General features: G+C 46.6%; 1 protein-coding gene across 5 annotated transcripts in view; it reads left to right on the top strand.

Annotated features, from left to right (window-relative positions):
* Positions 1 to 17,565, top strand: part of LOC128688258 (uncharacterized) — a 159,217-nt gene that overhangs the window by 95,655 nt on the left and 45,997 nt on the right. The gene's annotated exons all lie outside the window — the stretch shown is intronic.

Consider the following 17,565-nt stretch of genomic DNA (forward strand, 5'->3'; position numbering starts at 1 on the left):
CTATCACCACACTCCACCACTGTGACCACACTCCACCACTGTGACCACACTCCACCACTATCACCACACTCCACCGCTATCACTACACTCCACCACTGTGACCACACTCCACCACTATCACCACACTCCTCCACTATCACCACGGTCCACCACTGTCACCACACTCCACTACTATCACCACACTCCACCTCTGTCACCACACTCCATCCGCTATCACCACACTCCACCACTGTGACCACACTCCACCACTGTGACCACACTCCACCACTGTGACCACACTCCACCGCTATCACCACACTACACCACTATTACCACACTCCACCACTGTCACCACACTCCACTACTATCACCACACTCTACCACTGCCACCACACTCCACCACTGTCACCACACTCCACCACTATCACCACACTTCACCACTGTCACCACTACACCACACTCCCGCTACCACTGTCACCACACTCCACCACACTCCACCACTGTCACCACACTTCACCACTACCACCACACTCCACCACTGTCACCGCACTCCACCACTATCACCACACTCCACTACTGTCACCACACTCCACCACTGTCACCACACTCCACCACTATCACCACACTCCACCACTGTCACCACACACTCCACCACTGTCACCACACTCCACCACTGACTACCACTGTCACCACACTCCACAACTGTCACCACACTCCACCACTGTCACCACACTCCACCACTATCACCACACTCCACCACTGTCACCACACTCCACCACTATCACCACACTCCACCACTGTCACCACACTCCACCACTGTCACCACACTCCACCACTATCACCACACTCCACCACTGTCACCACACTCCACCACTATCACCACACTCCACCACTGTCACCACACTCCACTACTATCACCACACTCCACCACTATCACCACACCCCACTCCACCACTATCACCACACTCCACCGCTATCACCACACTCCACCACTGTCACCACACTCCACCACTGTGACCACACTCCACCACTATCACCACACTGCACCACTATCACCACACTCCACCACTGTGACCACACTCCACCACTATCACCACACTCCACTATCACCACGATCCACCACTGTCACCACACTCCACTACTATCACCACACTCCACCACTGTCACCACACTCCACCGCTATCACCACACTCCACCACTGTGACCACACTCCACAACTGTGACCACACTCCACCACTGTCACCACACTCCACCACTGTCACCACACTCCACTACTATCACCACACTCAACCACTATCACCACACTCCACCACTGTGACCACACTCCATCACTATCAGCACACTCCACCACTGTGACCACACTCCACCACTATCACCACACTCCACCACTATCACCACACTCCACCACTGTGACCACACTCCACCACTATCACCACCACACTCCACCACACTCCACCACTATCACCACACTCCACCACTATCACCACACTCCGCCACTGTCACCACACTCCACTACTATCACCACACTCAACCGCTATCACCACACTCTACCACTGTCACCACACTCCACCACTGTCACCACACTCCACTACTATCACCACACTCAACCACTATCACCACACTCCACCACTGTGACCACACTCCACCACTATCACCACACTCCACCACTGTGACCACACTCCACCGCTATCACCACACTCCACCACTATTACCACACTCCATCACTATCACCACACTCCACTACTATCACCACACTCTACCACTGTCACCACACTCCACCACTGTCACCACACTCCACCACTATCACCACACTCCACCACTGTCACCACACTCCACTACTATCACCACACTCAACCACTATCACCACACTCCACCACTGTGACCACACTCCACCACTATCACCACACTCCACCACTGTCACCACACTCCACCGCTATCACCACACTCCACCACTGTGACCACACTCCACCACTATTACCACACTCCATCACTGTCACCACACTCCACTACTATCACCACACTCTACCACTGTCACCACACTCCACCACTGTCACCACACTCCACCACTATCACCACACTCCACCACTGTCACCACACTCCACTACTATCACCACACTCAACCGCTATCACCACACTCCACCACTGTGACCACACTCCACCACTTTGACCACACTCCACCACTGTGACCACACTCCACCGCTATCACCACACTCCACCACTATTACCACACTCCACCACTGTCACCACACTCCACTAATATCACCACACTCTACCACTATCACCACACTCCAACATTATCAACACACTCCACCACTGTCACTACACTCCACCACTATCACCACACTCCACCACTGCCACCACACTCCACCACTGTCACCACACTCCACCACTGTCACCACACTCCACCACTACCACCACACTCCACCACTGTCACCACACTCCACCACTATCACCACACTCCACCACTGTCACCACACTCCACCACTGTCACCACACTCCACCACTATCACCACACTCCACCACTGTCACAACACTCCACCACTGTCACCACACTCCACGACTATCACCACACTCCACCACTGTCACCACACTCCACCACTGTCACCACACTCCACCACTATCACCACACTCCACCACTGTCACCACACTCCACCACTATCACCACACTCCACCACTGTCACCACACTCCACCACTATCACCACACTCCACCACTGTCACCACACTCCACCACTGTCACCACACTCCACCACTATCACCACACTCCTCCACTGTCACCACACTCCACCACTATCACCACACTCCACCACTGTCACCACTCTCCACCACTGTCACCACACTCCACCACTATCACCACACTCCACCACTGTCACCACACTCCACCACTATCACCACACTCCACCACTGTCACCACACTCCACCACTATGACCACACTCCACCACTGTGACCACACTCCACGACTGTCACAACACTCCACCACTATCACCACACTCCACCACTGTCACCACCCTCCACCATTATAACCACACTACACCACTGTCACCACACTCCACCACTATCACCACACTCCACCACTGTCACCACACACAACCACTGTCACCACACTCCACCACTGTCACCACACTCCACCACTGTCACCACACTCCACCACTGTCACCACACTCCACCACTGTCACCACACTCCACCACTGCCACCACACTCCACCACTGTCACCACACTCCACCACTATCACCACACTCCACCACTGTCACCACACTCCACTACTATCACCACACTCCACTACTATCACAACACTAAACCACTGTCACCACACTGCACTACTAACACCACACTCCACTACTATCACCACACTCCACCACTATCACCACACTCCACTCCTATCACCACACTCCACCACTATCACCACACTCCACCACTATCACCACACTCCACCACTGTCACCACACTCCACTACTATCACCACACTCCACCGCTATCACCACACTCCACCACTCTGACCACACTCCACCACTCTAACCACACTCCACCACTATCACCACACTCCACCGCTATCACCACACTCCACCACTGTGACCACACTCCACCACTATCACCACACTACACCTCTATCACAACACTAAACCACTGTCACCACACTGCACCACTATCACCACACCACTATCACCACGGTCCACCACTGTCACCACACTCCACTACTATCACCACACTCCACCTCTGTCACCACACTCCACCGCTATCACCACACTCCACCACTGTGACCACACTCCACCACTGTGACCACACTCCACCACTGTGACCACACTCCACCGCTATCACCACACTACACCACTATTACCACACTCCACCACTGTCACCACACTCCACTACTATCACCACACTCTACCACTGCCACCACACTCCACCACTGTCACCACACTCCACCACTATCACCACACTTCACCACTGTCACCACACTCCACTAATATCACCACACTCAACCGCTATCACCACACTCCACAACTGTCACCACACTCCACTACTATCACCACACTCCACCACTATCACCACACTCCACCTTTATCACCACACTCCACCACTGTCACCACACTCCACCACTATCACCACACTCCACCACTGCCACGACACTCCACCACTGTCACCACACTCCACCGCTATCAGCACACTCCACCACTGTCACCCCACTCCACCACTGTCACCACACTCCACCACTGTCACCACACTCCACCACTGTCACCACACTCCAACACTATCACCACACTCCACCACTGTAACCACACTCCACCACTGTCACCACACTCCACCACTGTCACCACACTCCACCACTGTCACCACACTCCACCACTTTTGCAACACTCCACAACTGTCACCACACTCCACCACTGTCACCACACTCCACCACTGTCACCACTCTCCACCACTATCACCACACTCCACCACTGCCACCACACTCCACCACTGTCACCACACTCCACCACTATCACCACACTCCACCACTGTCACCACACTCCACTACTATCACCACACTCCACTACTATCACCACACTCCACTACTATCACCACACTCCACCACTGTCACCACACTCCACTACTATCTCCACACTCCACAACTATCACCAAACTCCACCACTATCACCGCACTCCACTACTATCACCACACTCCACCACTATCACAACACTCCACCACTGTGACCACACTCCACCACTGTGACCACACTCCACCACTATCACCACACTCCACTACTATCACCACACTCCTCCACTGTGAACACACTCCACCGTTATCGCCACACTCTTCCACTATCACCACGCTCCACCACTGTCACCACACCCCACTACTATCACCACACTCCACCACTGTCGCCACACTCCACCACTATCACCACACTCCACCACTATCACCACACTCCACCACTGTGACCACACTCCACCACTATCAACACACTCCATCACTATTACCACACTCCACCACTGTCGCCATGCTCTACTACTATCACCACACTCTACCACTGTCACCACACTCCACCACTGTCACCACACTCCACCACTATCACCACACTCCACCACTGTCACCACACTCCACTACTATCACCACACTCCACCACTATCACCACACTCCACCACTGTCACCACACTCCACTACTATCACCACACTCCACCGCTATTACCTCACTCCACCACTGTCACCACACTCCACTACTATCACCACACTCCACCAGTATCACCACACTCTACCACTGTCACCACACTCCACCACTGTCACCACACTCCACCACTATCACCACACTCCACCACTGCCATCACACTCCACCACTGTCACCATACTCCACCGCTATCAGCACACTCCACCACTCTCACAACGCTCCACCACTATTGCAACACTGCACCACTATCCCCACACTCCACCACTGTCACCACACTTCACCACTGTCACCACACTTCACCACTGTCACCACACTCCAAAACTGTCACCAAACTCCACCACTGTCACTACACTCCACCACTATCACCACACTCCACCAGTGCCACCACACTCCACCTGTCACCACGCTCCACCACTGTCACTACACTCTACCTCTGTCACCACACTCTACCACTGTCACCACACTCCACCACTGTCACCACACTCCACCACTATCACCACACTCCACCACTGCCACCACACTCCACCACTGTCACCACACTCCACCACTGTCACCACACTCCACCACTGTCACCACACTCCACCACTATCACCACATTCCACCACTATCACCACACTCCACCACTGTCACCACACTCCACCACTGTCACCACACTCCAACACTACCACCACACTTCACCACTGTCACCACACTCCACCACTGTCACCACACTCCACCACTGTCACCACACTCCACCACTGTCACCACACTCCACCACTTTTGCAACACTCCACAACTGTCACCACACTCCACCACTGTCACCACACTCCACCACTGTCACCACTCTCCACCACTATCACCACACTCCACCACTGCCACCACACTCCACCACTGTCACCACACTCCACTACTATCACCACACTCCACCACTGTCACCACACTCCACTACTGTCACCACACTCCACTACTATCACCACACTCCACTACTATCACCACACTCCACCACTGTCACCACACTCCACTACTATCTCCACACTCCACTACTATCACCACACTCCACCACTATCACCACACTCCACTACTATCACCACACTCCACCACTATCACCACACTCCACCACTATCACCACACTCCACCTCTGTCACCACACTCCACTATCACCACACTCCACCGCTATCACCACACTCCACCACTGTGACCACACTCCACCACTGTGACCACACTCCACCACTATCACCACACTCCACTACTATCACCACACTCCTCCACTGTGAACACACTCCACCGTTATCGCCACACTCTTCCACTATCACCACGCTCCACCACTGTCACCACACCCCACTACTATCACCACACTCCACCACTGTCACCACACTCCACCGCTCTCACCACACTCCACCACTGTGACCACACTTCACCACTGTGACCACACTCCACCACTATCAACACACTCCATCACTATTACCACACTCAACCACTGTCGCCATACTCCACTACTATCACCACACTCTACCACTGTCACCACACTCCACCACTGTCACCACACTCCACCACTGTCACCACACTCCACCACTGTCACCACACTCCACCACTATCACCACACTCCACCACTATCACCACACTCCACCACTGTCACCACACTACACTACTATCACCACACTCCACCGCTATCACCACACTCCACCACTGTCACCACACTCCACTACTATCACCACACTCCACCACTATCACCACACTCTACCACTGTCACCACACTCCACCACTGTCACCACACTCCACCACTATCACCACACTCCACCACTGCCACCACACTCCACCACTGTCACCATACTCCACCGCTATCAGCACACTCCACCACTCTCACAACGCTCCACCACTATTGCAACACTGCACCACTATCCCCACACTCCACCACTGTCACCACACTTCACCACTGTCACCACACTTCACCACTGTCACCACACTCCAAAACTGTCACCAAACTCCACCACTGTCACTACACTCCACCACTATCACCACACTCCACCACTGCCACCACACTCCACCTGTCACCACACTCCACCACTGTCACCACACTCTACCTCTGTCACCACACTCTACCACTGTCGCCACACTCCACCACTGTCACCACACTCCACCACTATCACCACACTCCACCACTGCCACCACACTCCACCACTGTCACCACACTCCACCACTGTCACCACACTCCACCACTGTCACCACACTCCACCACTATCACCACATTCCACCACTATCACCACACTCCACCACTGTCACCACACTCCACCACTGTCACCACACTCCACTACTGTCACCACACTCCACCACTATCACTACTCTCCACCACTGTCACCACACTCCACCACTGTCACCACACTCCACCACTGTCACCACACTCCACCACTGTCACCACACTCCACCACTGTCACCACACTCCACCACTCTCACCACACTCCACCACTGTCACCACACTCCACCACTGTCACCACACTCCACCACTGTCACCACACTCCACCACTGTCACCACACTCCACCACTGTCACCACACTCCACTCTCACCACACTGCAGTCCCATTACTACTTTCGGCTGCCAGAATGCTAGAGCACGTTACTTGGTGGGAGAGGACTAAACGCAACCATCACAACAAACTTACACTATATCCAGGTCTTAGCAACTCGTGTAGTAAACAAGATGCCTCGCTACACCATCCCTCTGCTGGTTTTCTTCTGTGGAGTTTGCTCTTGGTGAACGAGCATTCACGGTAGCGAAAAATGGAAGCTCAATATTGCTATCGTGTCTCGCCACTGGCATGAACTGCCTCGGGGCTTTAATATTAATGTATCAAGCTTTGTGGACGCTCAAACTGACAGTGCAGATTCAGTATGGGCCAAAGTATCTCTTGCTATCACGATTCTGACTTTTGCGAAATTATATCTGGACTGAAACTAGGAAAGGACTGTCATGCTTCTCTCCCTGAGGTGTCCGTAGTTAACTGTTAACCGGCATCTCTGCAGTACTAGTATTTGCTCCTCACTATAAGTGGCATAGTGTTATTTATTACTTGGCTTAATAAGTCCCTCAAATCCTGCAAAAGAAAAAACTAACATGCTGAAGTGAATCTTGTAGCTTTCTCTCCTGATGAAGATAAGGCAAAGTTCCTTCAGCTGATTCTGATGATGTTCATGAAGATTCTTCAACTGATTTTGACGATGTATATGAAGTTCCTTCAGCTGATGCGGGAATCTTTCGTGAAGTCCTCGGTGATAACTTCGTAATGAGTTTTCAAGAGGATATTCATGGTTTAAAATACTTGATCAACACTTTCGAGGAAGAGTTTAAGAGTTTGTGTCGCTCTCCATCAAATACGGCTTGTCGACAGCATCCTTCAGTGAGGCGAGAGATTATACCAGATCACAGCTCGACTTTGTCAAGGATACTAACTTATTTATTGATAAATGTATGACGAAGCTCGTAAAGAACCCAGGAGTCTTGCCAAGGGATGATAATGCCAAGTGATGATAATGGTCGTGTCAGGGATGTGCAATACTCTCAAGGTGGTGTTGGATACTTACAACTTATCGACGTGTTATAACTCGTCAGGCTGCTTAGCTGATTATTATAATATTTATACCTAAAAGTATATTATATTTTTTTATGTTTTTTTTAGGATTTCAGTTATAGAACAGAGGCTAAGATGGTAGACCGGACGTTGAGGAGTCTGTGGCAGAAGGCGTTGTTATACAGTCATTATCTCAGAATGTTAGGCAAAAGAACACAAGTGTAATTAATGCCACGGTAAAATATCGCTTCTACCTAACATGTTGGTAATTCTACCAAGATCATCACCATCATCTCACAATGTCGTAGTGGAGAGAGTATGTACATGATCAATGCTGTGAATATTGTGTATAGAGTATAGGGAGTCGAGGAACGGTATAATACTGTGTGTGGGTATGGAAAGTATATTTCAGAGAACCGGAAAGAAGCTCTTCAGAAAGTTTGGTAATTTATAAAGGTCTAACAAAATAAGATGACCAAAAGGCTTTAAGCTGTGCCGTCTGGGATGATAGTTCTTTGTACACTCCACTCTCATCCTCAGTGATAACGCAAAAAAAAAAAAAAGGTTACAGACCCTACATATACTAGATGCATTTCGGTGGACGGGAGATACCAGAAAGGACGTGTCCTTTATTGCAGAAATCCAATTCCCTGTACGTCAATGCACACGAAAAGATTAATGCAGAGCGCCGCATAAGGAGGAGCATTGCTGGAGGAGACCTAATGACCCATGCTAGGCACGTCCAACTAACACCTACCCACACTCACCGATGTACTTGTCAAACCTATTTTTCGCTTCACTAAGGCTGCCCGGGAGTTTGTTCTACTCATCTACAACTCTATTACCGAAACAATGCTGTCCTAAATGCTTTCTAAATCTAAAATTTGTCCAGCTTGAACCCATTTGTTGCATATGTGTCTAACTCTTTATCTTGTCGATATGGTATACAATGAAAGAGTGAGAGAGAGAGAGAGAGAGAGAGAGGGGAGGGAGGTAGTTTTGATAAGGATTTGTTTTGTATGGGCCAGTGGACTTGCTGCAGTGTTCCTCCATTCTCAAGTTCTTATGAGAGAGAGAGACGGAGACAGAGACAGACAGAGAGAACTGGTATCATTGCTTCATGTCACATGGCTTTTTATGAACGAGTCATGAGTAAGTTACCACTACCCTGTACGACCTGGCTTTAAGTGGCCTCACTGCCACAAGTAACTAGACTGCCAAGCATTTCACAGAGATTACCGCCGATTTGGGAGAGAATTACAGTGCTAAAATTAAACTGACGTTCAGATAATTAAAGTTTGTAACTGACGCAATTAGATTTGATTCTACAATAGGGATCCAAATACAATTACGAGATTTCAACACTAGATCTCAGATGCGAAATCTACATTGTGGTCACAACTCATCATTTCACTGTTCTCGTTGTCTCCGTATTTTTCTCTCGTCTTCATATCAATGCGTGTTCAAACTTCTTCCCGAAATGGGTTGGAAGACACAGGGTAAGACAACGTTTCGTTTTTATCTCGGGCGAAACGCTGTCTGAGTAAAATCTTGTTCTGTTTTAAGTACGAAATGATATGGTGATACCGTCAAGGTGTGGAAAAATACACTTTTGTATAGTTTAGGACATTTATTGAAGGAAACGTTTCGCCACGAGTGGCTTCTTTAGTCCTAATACAGAGAAAACTAAAAAAAAAAAACGAGTCGGATTGAAGGTCGCCTGCGAAGTAATAGTAGCAGTGGTAGTAGCAGTAGGAGTCGTAGTAGTAGTAGTACAACTGCCACACGCAGTCGTCCATACTCTGTCTGCAAAGGTGAAAATATATCCTTGTTGTTCAAGACTTAGTTTCAAGTACTGACTTGTTTGTGTTTGTTGTTCATTCTGTCAAACAAGACTTTCAATTAATTTTGATTTTCATTACAATTATCTGTACAGAATAATAATAATAATAATAATAATAATAATAATAATAATAATAATAATAATAATAATAATAATAATAATAATAATTATTATTATTATTATTATTATTATTATTATTATTATTATTATTATTATTATTATAAAAATAACAATTTCATTTAAATGTAACTATCAGAATTTACTTCAGTTTTTAGATACGTAATTTCCTGTGTTCACAACTGGTTATGTACAAGCCGTGAGTATCGTATTTTTTTTTTTTTTTTCATTTAACAAAACTGGATTCATCAACAATATGGTGGGACCTTCTGCCGTTAAAGCCAGTCGAAATTATAAGACCATATTTCTCGAGTTAATTCCTGGACAGTTATTTCAGCAGCACTGCCTGATTTGCATGGACAGTGCGCAACAAATACCATCAAATGCGATGTTAGTGCCTTACGATTCAATTATGCCGAGTATTGGCCGGAGAGTAAATTACTGATTATTTACTAGCCTGCTGTAAACAACCATAGGGGCGGGTGAGACGCCTTTGTCTTCTGGCTTCGACAAGTGATTCCTCAACCCTCGTATCATAAACGTTATCTCACTCTCTTTTAGGCACTTGTAACCTTTGTTCTGATGCTCTTCCTGCACGGGATGAAGGGGTGTGGCCAGTACATTCACAGAATTTATTAAAGCAATACTATACAAAAATCTGAGCTCTGATGGACATGCTTCAGCCTCTACTCCCCTACACTCCTTTAATACCATGAACGCCTACCCGGGGGATGTGCACATGCATATACTCACACACGTCATATGTCACACTACCACCATAGTGTGTGTATACACTAAGACTATTGTGTGCACATGCGCCAAAGCTAAGGCGTGTATACACACACCAAGACCATGGTGTTTACACAAGAAACACCAGGGTGTACACACACACCAGCAGTTTGTGTACACACGCATAGACTATCGCAGTTCGCTTTCCCAGGGACTGTACTCACTACTCTCAGGCAATACCCTGCTCCATCCACTCCCTAGTGTGACTTTTACTGTTTCATAAAGTGTACCCTGCTCCATTACCTTCTCAGTCACCATTATCAAGTAGGAGAAAAAATCTTTCCCGTTCTTCCATGATAGTCGATAACTCTTCCCCCACTTTACATATCCTCTCACTTTCTCTCTCTCTCTCTCTGTGTCTCTCTCTCCCTCTTGTAATGTCTTCCTCTCTTCCCTGCATACCGATGATCATAAATTTCCCCTGCAAGTATTCTAGATACATCTGTTCTTCATATAAATCACCTAGGCGCCTACTTGTTAAGTATATTGAGAGTCCAGTTGGATCCTAAACTTTGCACATATGGGGTGGATCCAAATGTCGTAATACCGACTTGAGAGAAGAAAAGATACTTGTCGTTCTGGTATAAACCTTGGTAACTGACATAAACAAATTGGTTTAATCTGAGACGAGAGCTAACGCAAGAACGTTTCAGTTCTGGGACTTCGATCAATTCTGAAGTGATGGAGGTTCCATGATCAAAACATTTTCTAATAAAGATGTCCTAGTGTTTGCTCACGCGTCATTTTAAACCACGTTTCGTCCTGTACCGACTTTCATCACGTCACGACTCAAGGAAGCTCCTCACAGAAGGGAAGGCTGTCCCAATAAAAGTTACCTTCCCGCCTCAACCTGTGTCTTGCCTTCACCATTGGTTGTTCATACTCATGTTTCATGTCCAAGAAATTTCGCCGCTATTACTTTCCTCTCTCTCTCTCTCATCACCTCCTCCCAACACACTTTCCTGGGAACATTTCTCTCCAGTTTCATCTTTCTCGGACGTACCATTTTTAAGGTCATTACGTCACTACTCCATTTCCTCCCTCTTGTCCTTATCAGAAAATAAACGTCTTTGAATATATTGTTTATTCCCAACCTCCTTCACGTTCCTCCCCCCTGGGCCATCATCTTCCCACTCTCCTTCATGTTTTTCCACCTCCCTCCGGCCTCCTTCTCACCTCCTTCCCGCCTCCTTCCCACCCCCTTCCCACCTCCTTCTCACCTTATTACGCTGGCGATGAAAATCGTTAAACATTCATTAGAACCTCCGCTCAAATCCTACTTAACTCCATCCTCCTACCCTTAATTTCTCTCTAAGTTTTTCTTACTGTCATCTTCCTTCCTCTCACCCTCGCCTTAAGCCCTATTAGCACTTCCTCCTTTCCCTTCACACCTCACATATTTACCCCCTCGCACCTTTCCTTTTTCTCATCACACTTATCTCTTCTCCTCCCCCATTTTCATCTGTTCTTTCACCTCGTCTTCAGTCGTTTAGCACTCATCTTTCTCCAGAACCTTCTTACGGCAACTCCTCTAAGCATTTCTCTTCAACTCCCATCCCTTAGCACCTTATCTTAGCACAATCCCATGTACACCTCACCTCGTCCTCCCTTCCCCAGCAACAGACTTCAACATCTTTCTTCAGCACCTCCTCTCATCATTCCACCCTCAGAATCTCCCTTAAACACCTCGTTTCAGCACCTACCCTAAGCACTTTCTAGAGCCTAAAACTTTAGAATCTCCCCTCAGTACCCTCTTCAGCACCTAGTCTTAGCACTTTACCTCAACACCTTACCTCAGCACTTCTCAGCACTTACTAGCACCTACCCTCAGTATCCAATCTTAGAACCTTCCCAGAACCTCCCATCAGCACCTGACCTTCTCGAAACCATTCTTCTTTTTATTTAGAACAAGAGAACAAAAAGGACTTATTTGCGTACAAAAGAGAACTTACCTAAAGAAGAGAACTTTGTTACCTGTAGAGTTCTCTTACTATAGAACTTAGTTACCTGTAGAAGAGAACTCCAGTAACTACATCAGAGTTAAACTAAACTGTCTACCTTCAACAGCATCACAAAAATATGCTACGGCAGAGTTTAGTTCAACTGTTTTCATTATTAATGATGCAGCTATTAATTTTCCCGTGCAATAGATGCAGCTTCTTGCGAATATCAGTTGTAATTAGTCAGGCCCTGGGAACTGTATGCCTTAGCTTCACAATCTTGCAGTAACACGAGTTCGGCTTGCAACATACTTCATCATGCAGCAGAGAAGCCATGAACTTGTTTTTTATTTAGCCAACTTGAAGAAAATCTAAGCTAAGCGAAACTTTTAGAAGAGGTTTTCATTAAATTTCCTCGAAGAAGAAACAAGCGACGTGGTGAGGCCCTCGAAGCTGGTTCAAAACACTGCAAATTATATTAAATTGTCAGTAAGGACGGGCGGAGCTTCAGTAAGGGTGTCGGGTCGACCTTATAGCCTCACCACCTCCATCACCTTTTTTTTCGCATTATAAAATAGGTCGCATCAAAAGCAAAGTTGCCCACTCGTTAAGTTTCAAGCGCATAAAAAATGAAACATCATCAACTGTTGTTTGGAAGATAGCACCGCAGACGGCTCTTGAAAGACTGGAGATCAAAGGTGTCAGGGAAGGCGCAGTGGGCTAGTTTGTTGCACACAATGCCTCCGGAAGGTAAAAAAGGAGACAGTCTTGTGTTCTATTCTAGGATTAGCAGATGGGTGAGCGCAGTTAAGATGGTGTGTTTGTCTGGCGATTAGCCAACACAGAAACGAGCCTTCACGATGTATCCACTATGTAAGTGTCGTTCAGCACTAGAAGTGCTAGAGGCTTGATCCTCCGTCAATTAATGACAAACTGGTCTCTCTCCAGCCAGGCTCCTTGGAGTCTTATTTCCTGCTGTATATAAAACTCCCCTCTATTGGTTAAGCTTCACATTATTGCAGATTATGGAGCTGAACTCTTCTGTAGGCTAAGGGACTGACCACATCAAAGACTGTTTCTCCAAGACTGATGGACTGATTACATCATTTTTACCTCGCCACTACTCCTGCTGCCTCCAGTTTATTTAATCTGTAATTGACTGAAGAAGCCTACTGTGTAGGCGAAACTTTCAGCCAACAATAAAAATACCCAAGAGCTGCACATGTCTTACTCAACAACTTCTCGGTATTATGTATTATTTTCACCTTAAATTCTTATCTGATACACAAATAACTATCAGCAAGAGCTTGAAATTAATTTACAGAAGAGAAAATGAAAAAGAATCTGGCGATGGGAACTTAAATAACAAATATTCGTACAATAACTTGAAGAGAATTATATGATATGGCTATGGCGAAAAATTAATTGTTGACTTGGCATGAAGTAATGTTGAGATCTCCAGAAGAACGGATCTGACAATATACAATTAGAAAAAACATTGCAGCGTAAAAGGCACCCACGACACTTAATTATGAGCGAATTCAGACACTCGTGAGATGGCGAAGTGACGGAAGTAAAAGGCATTAGTCAGAAGGATTATAATTCCAGTTTTCAGAGGATACACTGCAATATCATGCTTCTCAAGTGGGGAAAAGATTTAAGGAACTTAAAAATAAAATCATGTTTACAAAGTCGGGAAAGTTACAGAGGCTCTATAACCATACCATGCTTGTGAAGTCGAGAAAAAAACAGTCAAGTATTATACCACTGTTTCATGTTTCCAAAGAATGAGATTTTTTCAGAGGCCATGCAATCACATTCTCTTTAGAAAGTGCAATTTTTAGAACACTGAACCATATCGTGCTACCAAAGTAGGAAAAATTAAAGAAGACTTACAACGGCGAACTTTTCCTTAGTACACATGTATACCTTTTCCATACGCAGTCCTCATCTTCGGTACCAGTAAATATTTGCGAATCGACTTGGTGATACAAATGGTACCAAATACCCCCCACCCACCCACCCGAGGGTAAAGAAAAACAAAGAAAGTTACAAGGAAATTTTGCTAACTAATTTCGCCCACACAGTGATATTGATCCAGTCTGTTTACCTCAAATAAGATCACGAAGTGACGTATGTTATTATTATTATTATAATCATAACTAAGCGCTAAGTCCACAAGGTCGGAAGTGAAGTATAACACATTTTATTGTGACAAGAATTTGGAGGATCAGAATCGACACGTTAGATTATTATTATTATTATTATTATTATTATTATTATTATTATTATTATTATTATTATTATTATTATTATCATTATTATTATTATTATTATTATTATTATTATTATTATTATTATTACTATTATTGTTGTTGTTGTTGTTGTTGTTGTTGTTGTTGTTGTTGTTGTTGTTGTTGTTGTTGTTGTTGTTGTTGTTGTTGTTGCTATTGTTGTTGTTGTTGATATTAATATAATTATTATTATTGCTAAAAACTAAATGCGTAAAACAGTAATTGCCTAAAAAATGGGAGGGTTGTGCGAGGCGTAATCAGGTCTAATCCGAGGAATAGGAGAAGTGTTACAATTCCTCAAATCAAGAGCCCATCGCCAGCATTGTTACCTCCCCTTCTTGAAGTTAGATTTCTAAGAATAGATAGAAACGGAGGTGGAAAAGAAGACCGGTACAAGTTGTTCGAACAGTCTGTCAAAGGAATCACATGATTCACAAATAAACAATTCTTTGGAGAAGAAACTTTGGACGACGTTTCGATCCGTTCTGGATTACTAACAAGTAAAAACTGATGTGACTTAATTGTAGTTAGGGACTGAAAGAAATGTGGTTTAAATTTTATCTCCAGATTACCTGGAGGTTACCTGGAGGTTATTCCGGGGATCAACGCCCCCGCGGCCCGGTCCATGACCATTTCAGATTGTGGGTTAGTTGTGAACTGTTCCAGCCATGGTATTGTGGGTTAGTTGTGAACTGTTCCAGCCATGGTATTGTGGGTTAGTTGTAAACTGTTCCAGCCATGGTATTGTGGGTTAGTTGTGAACTGTTCCAGCCATGGTATTGTGGGTTAGTTGTGAACTGTTCCAGCCATGGTATTGTGGGTTAGTTGTGAACTGTTCCAGCCATGGTATTGTGGGTTAGTTGTGAACTGTTCCAGCCATGGTATTGTGGGTTAGTTGTGAACTGTTCCAGCCATGGTATCGTGGGTTAGTTGTGAACTGTTCCAGCCATGGTATTGTGGGTTAGTTGTGAACTGTTCCAGCCATGGTATTGTGGGTTAGTTGTGAACTGTTCCAGCCATGGTATTGTGGGTTAGTTGTGAACTGTTCCAGCCATGGTATTGTGGGTTAGTTGTGAACTGTTCCAGCCATGGTATTGTGGGTTAGTTGTGAACTGTTCCAGCCATGGTATTGTGGGTTAGTTGTGAACTGTTCCAGCCAGGGTATTGTGGGTTAGTTGTGAACTGTTCTAGCCATGGTATTGTGGGTTAGTTGTGAACTGTTCCAGCCATGGTATTGTGGGTTAGTTGTAAACTGTTCCAGCCATGGTATTGTGGGTTAGTTGTGAACTGTTCCAGCCATGGTATTGTGGGTTAGTTGTGAACTGTTCCAGCCATGGTATTGTGGGTTAGTTGTGAATTGTTCCAGCCATGGTATTGTGGGTTAGTTGTGAGCTGTTCCAGCCATGGTATTGTGGGTTAGTTGTGAACTGTTCCAGCCATGGTATTGTGGGTTAGTTGTGAACTGTTCCAGCCATGGTATTGTGGGTTAGTTGCGAACTGTTCCAGCCATGGTATTGTGGGTTAGTTGCGAACTGTTCCAGCCATAGTATTGTGGGTTAGTTGTGAACTGTTCCAGCCATGGTATTGTGGGTTAGTTGTGAACTGTTCCAGCCATGGTATTGTGGGTTAGTTGTGAGCTGTTCCAGCCATGGTATTGTGGGTTAGTTGTGAACTGTTCCAGCCATGGTATTGTGGGTTAGTTGTGAACTGTTCCAGCCATGGTATTGTGGGTTAGTTGTGAACTGTTCCAGCCATGGTATTGTGGGTTAGTTGCGAGCTGTTCCAGCCATGGTATTGTGGGTTAGTTGCGAACTGTTCCAGCCATGGTATTGTGGGTTAGTTGTGAACTGTTCCAGCTATGGTATTGTGGGTTAGTTGCGAACTGTTTCAGCCATGGTATTGTGGGTTAGTTGTGAATTG

This window comes from Cherax quadricarinatus, chromosome 19, assembly GCF_038502225.1.
Source record: "Cherax quadricarinatus isolate ZL_2023a chromosome 19, ASM3850222v1, whole genome shotgun sequence".
NCBI classification, from domain to species: Eukaryota; Metazoa; Arthropoda; class Malacostraca; order Decapoda; family Parastacidae; genus Cherax; species Cherax quadricarinatus.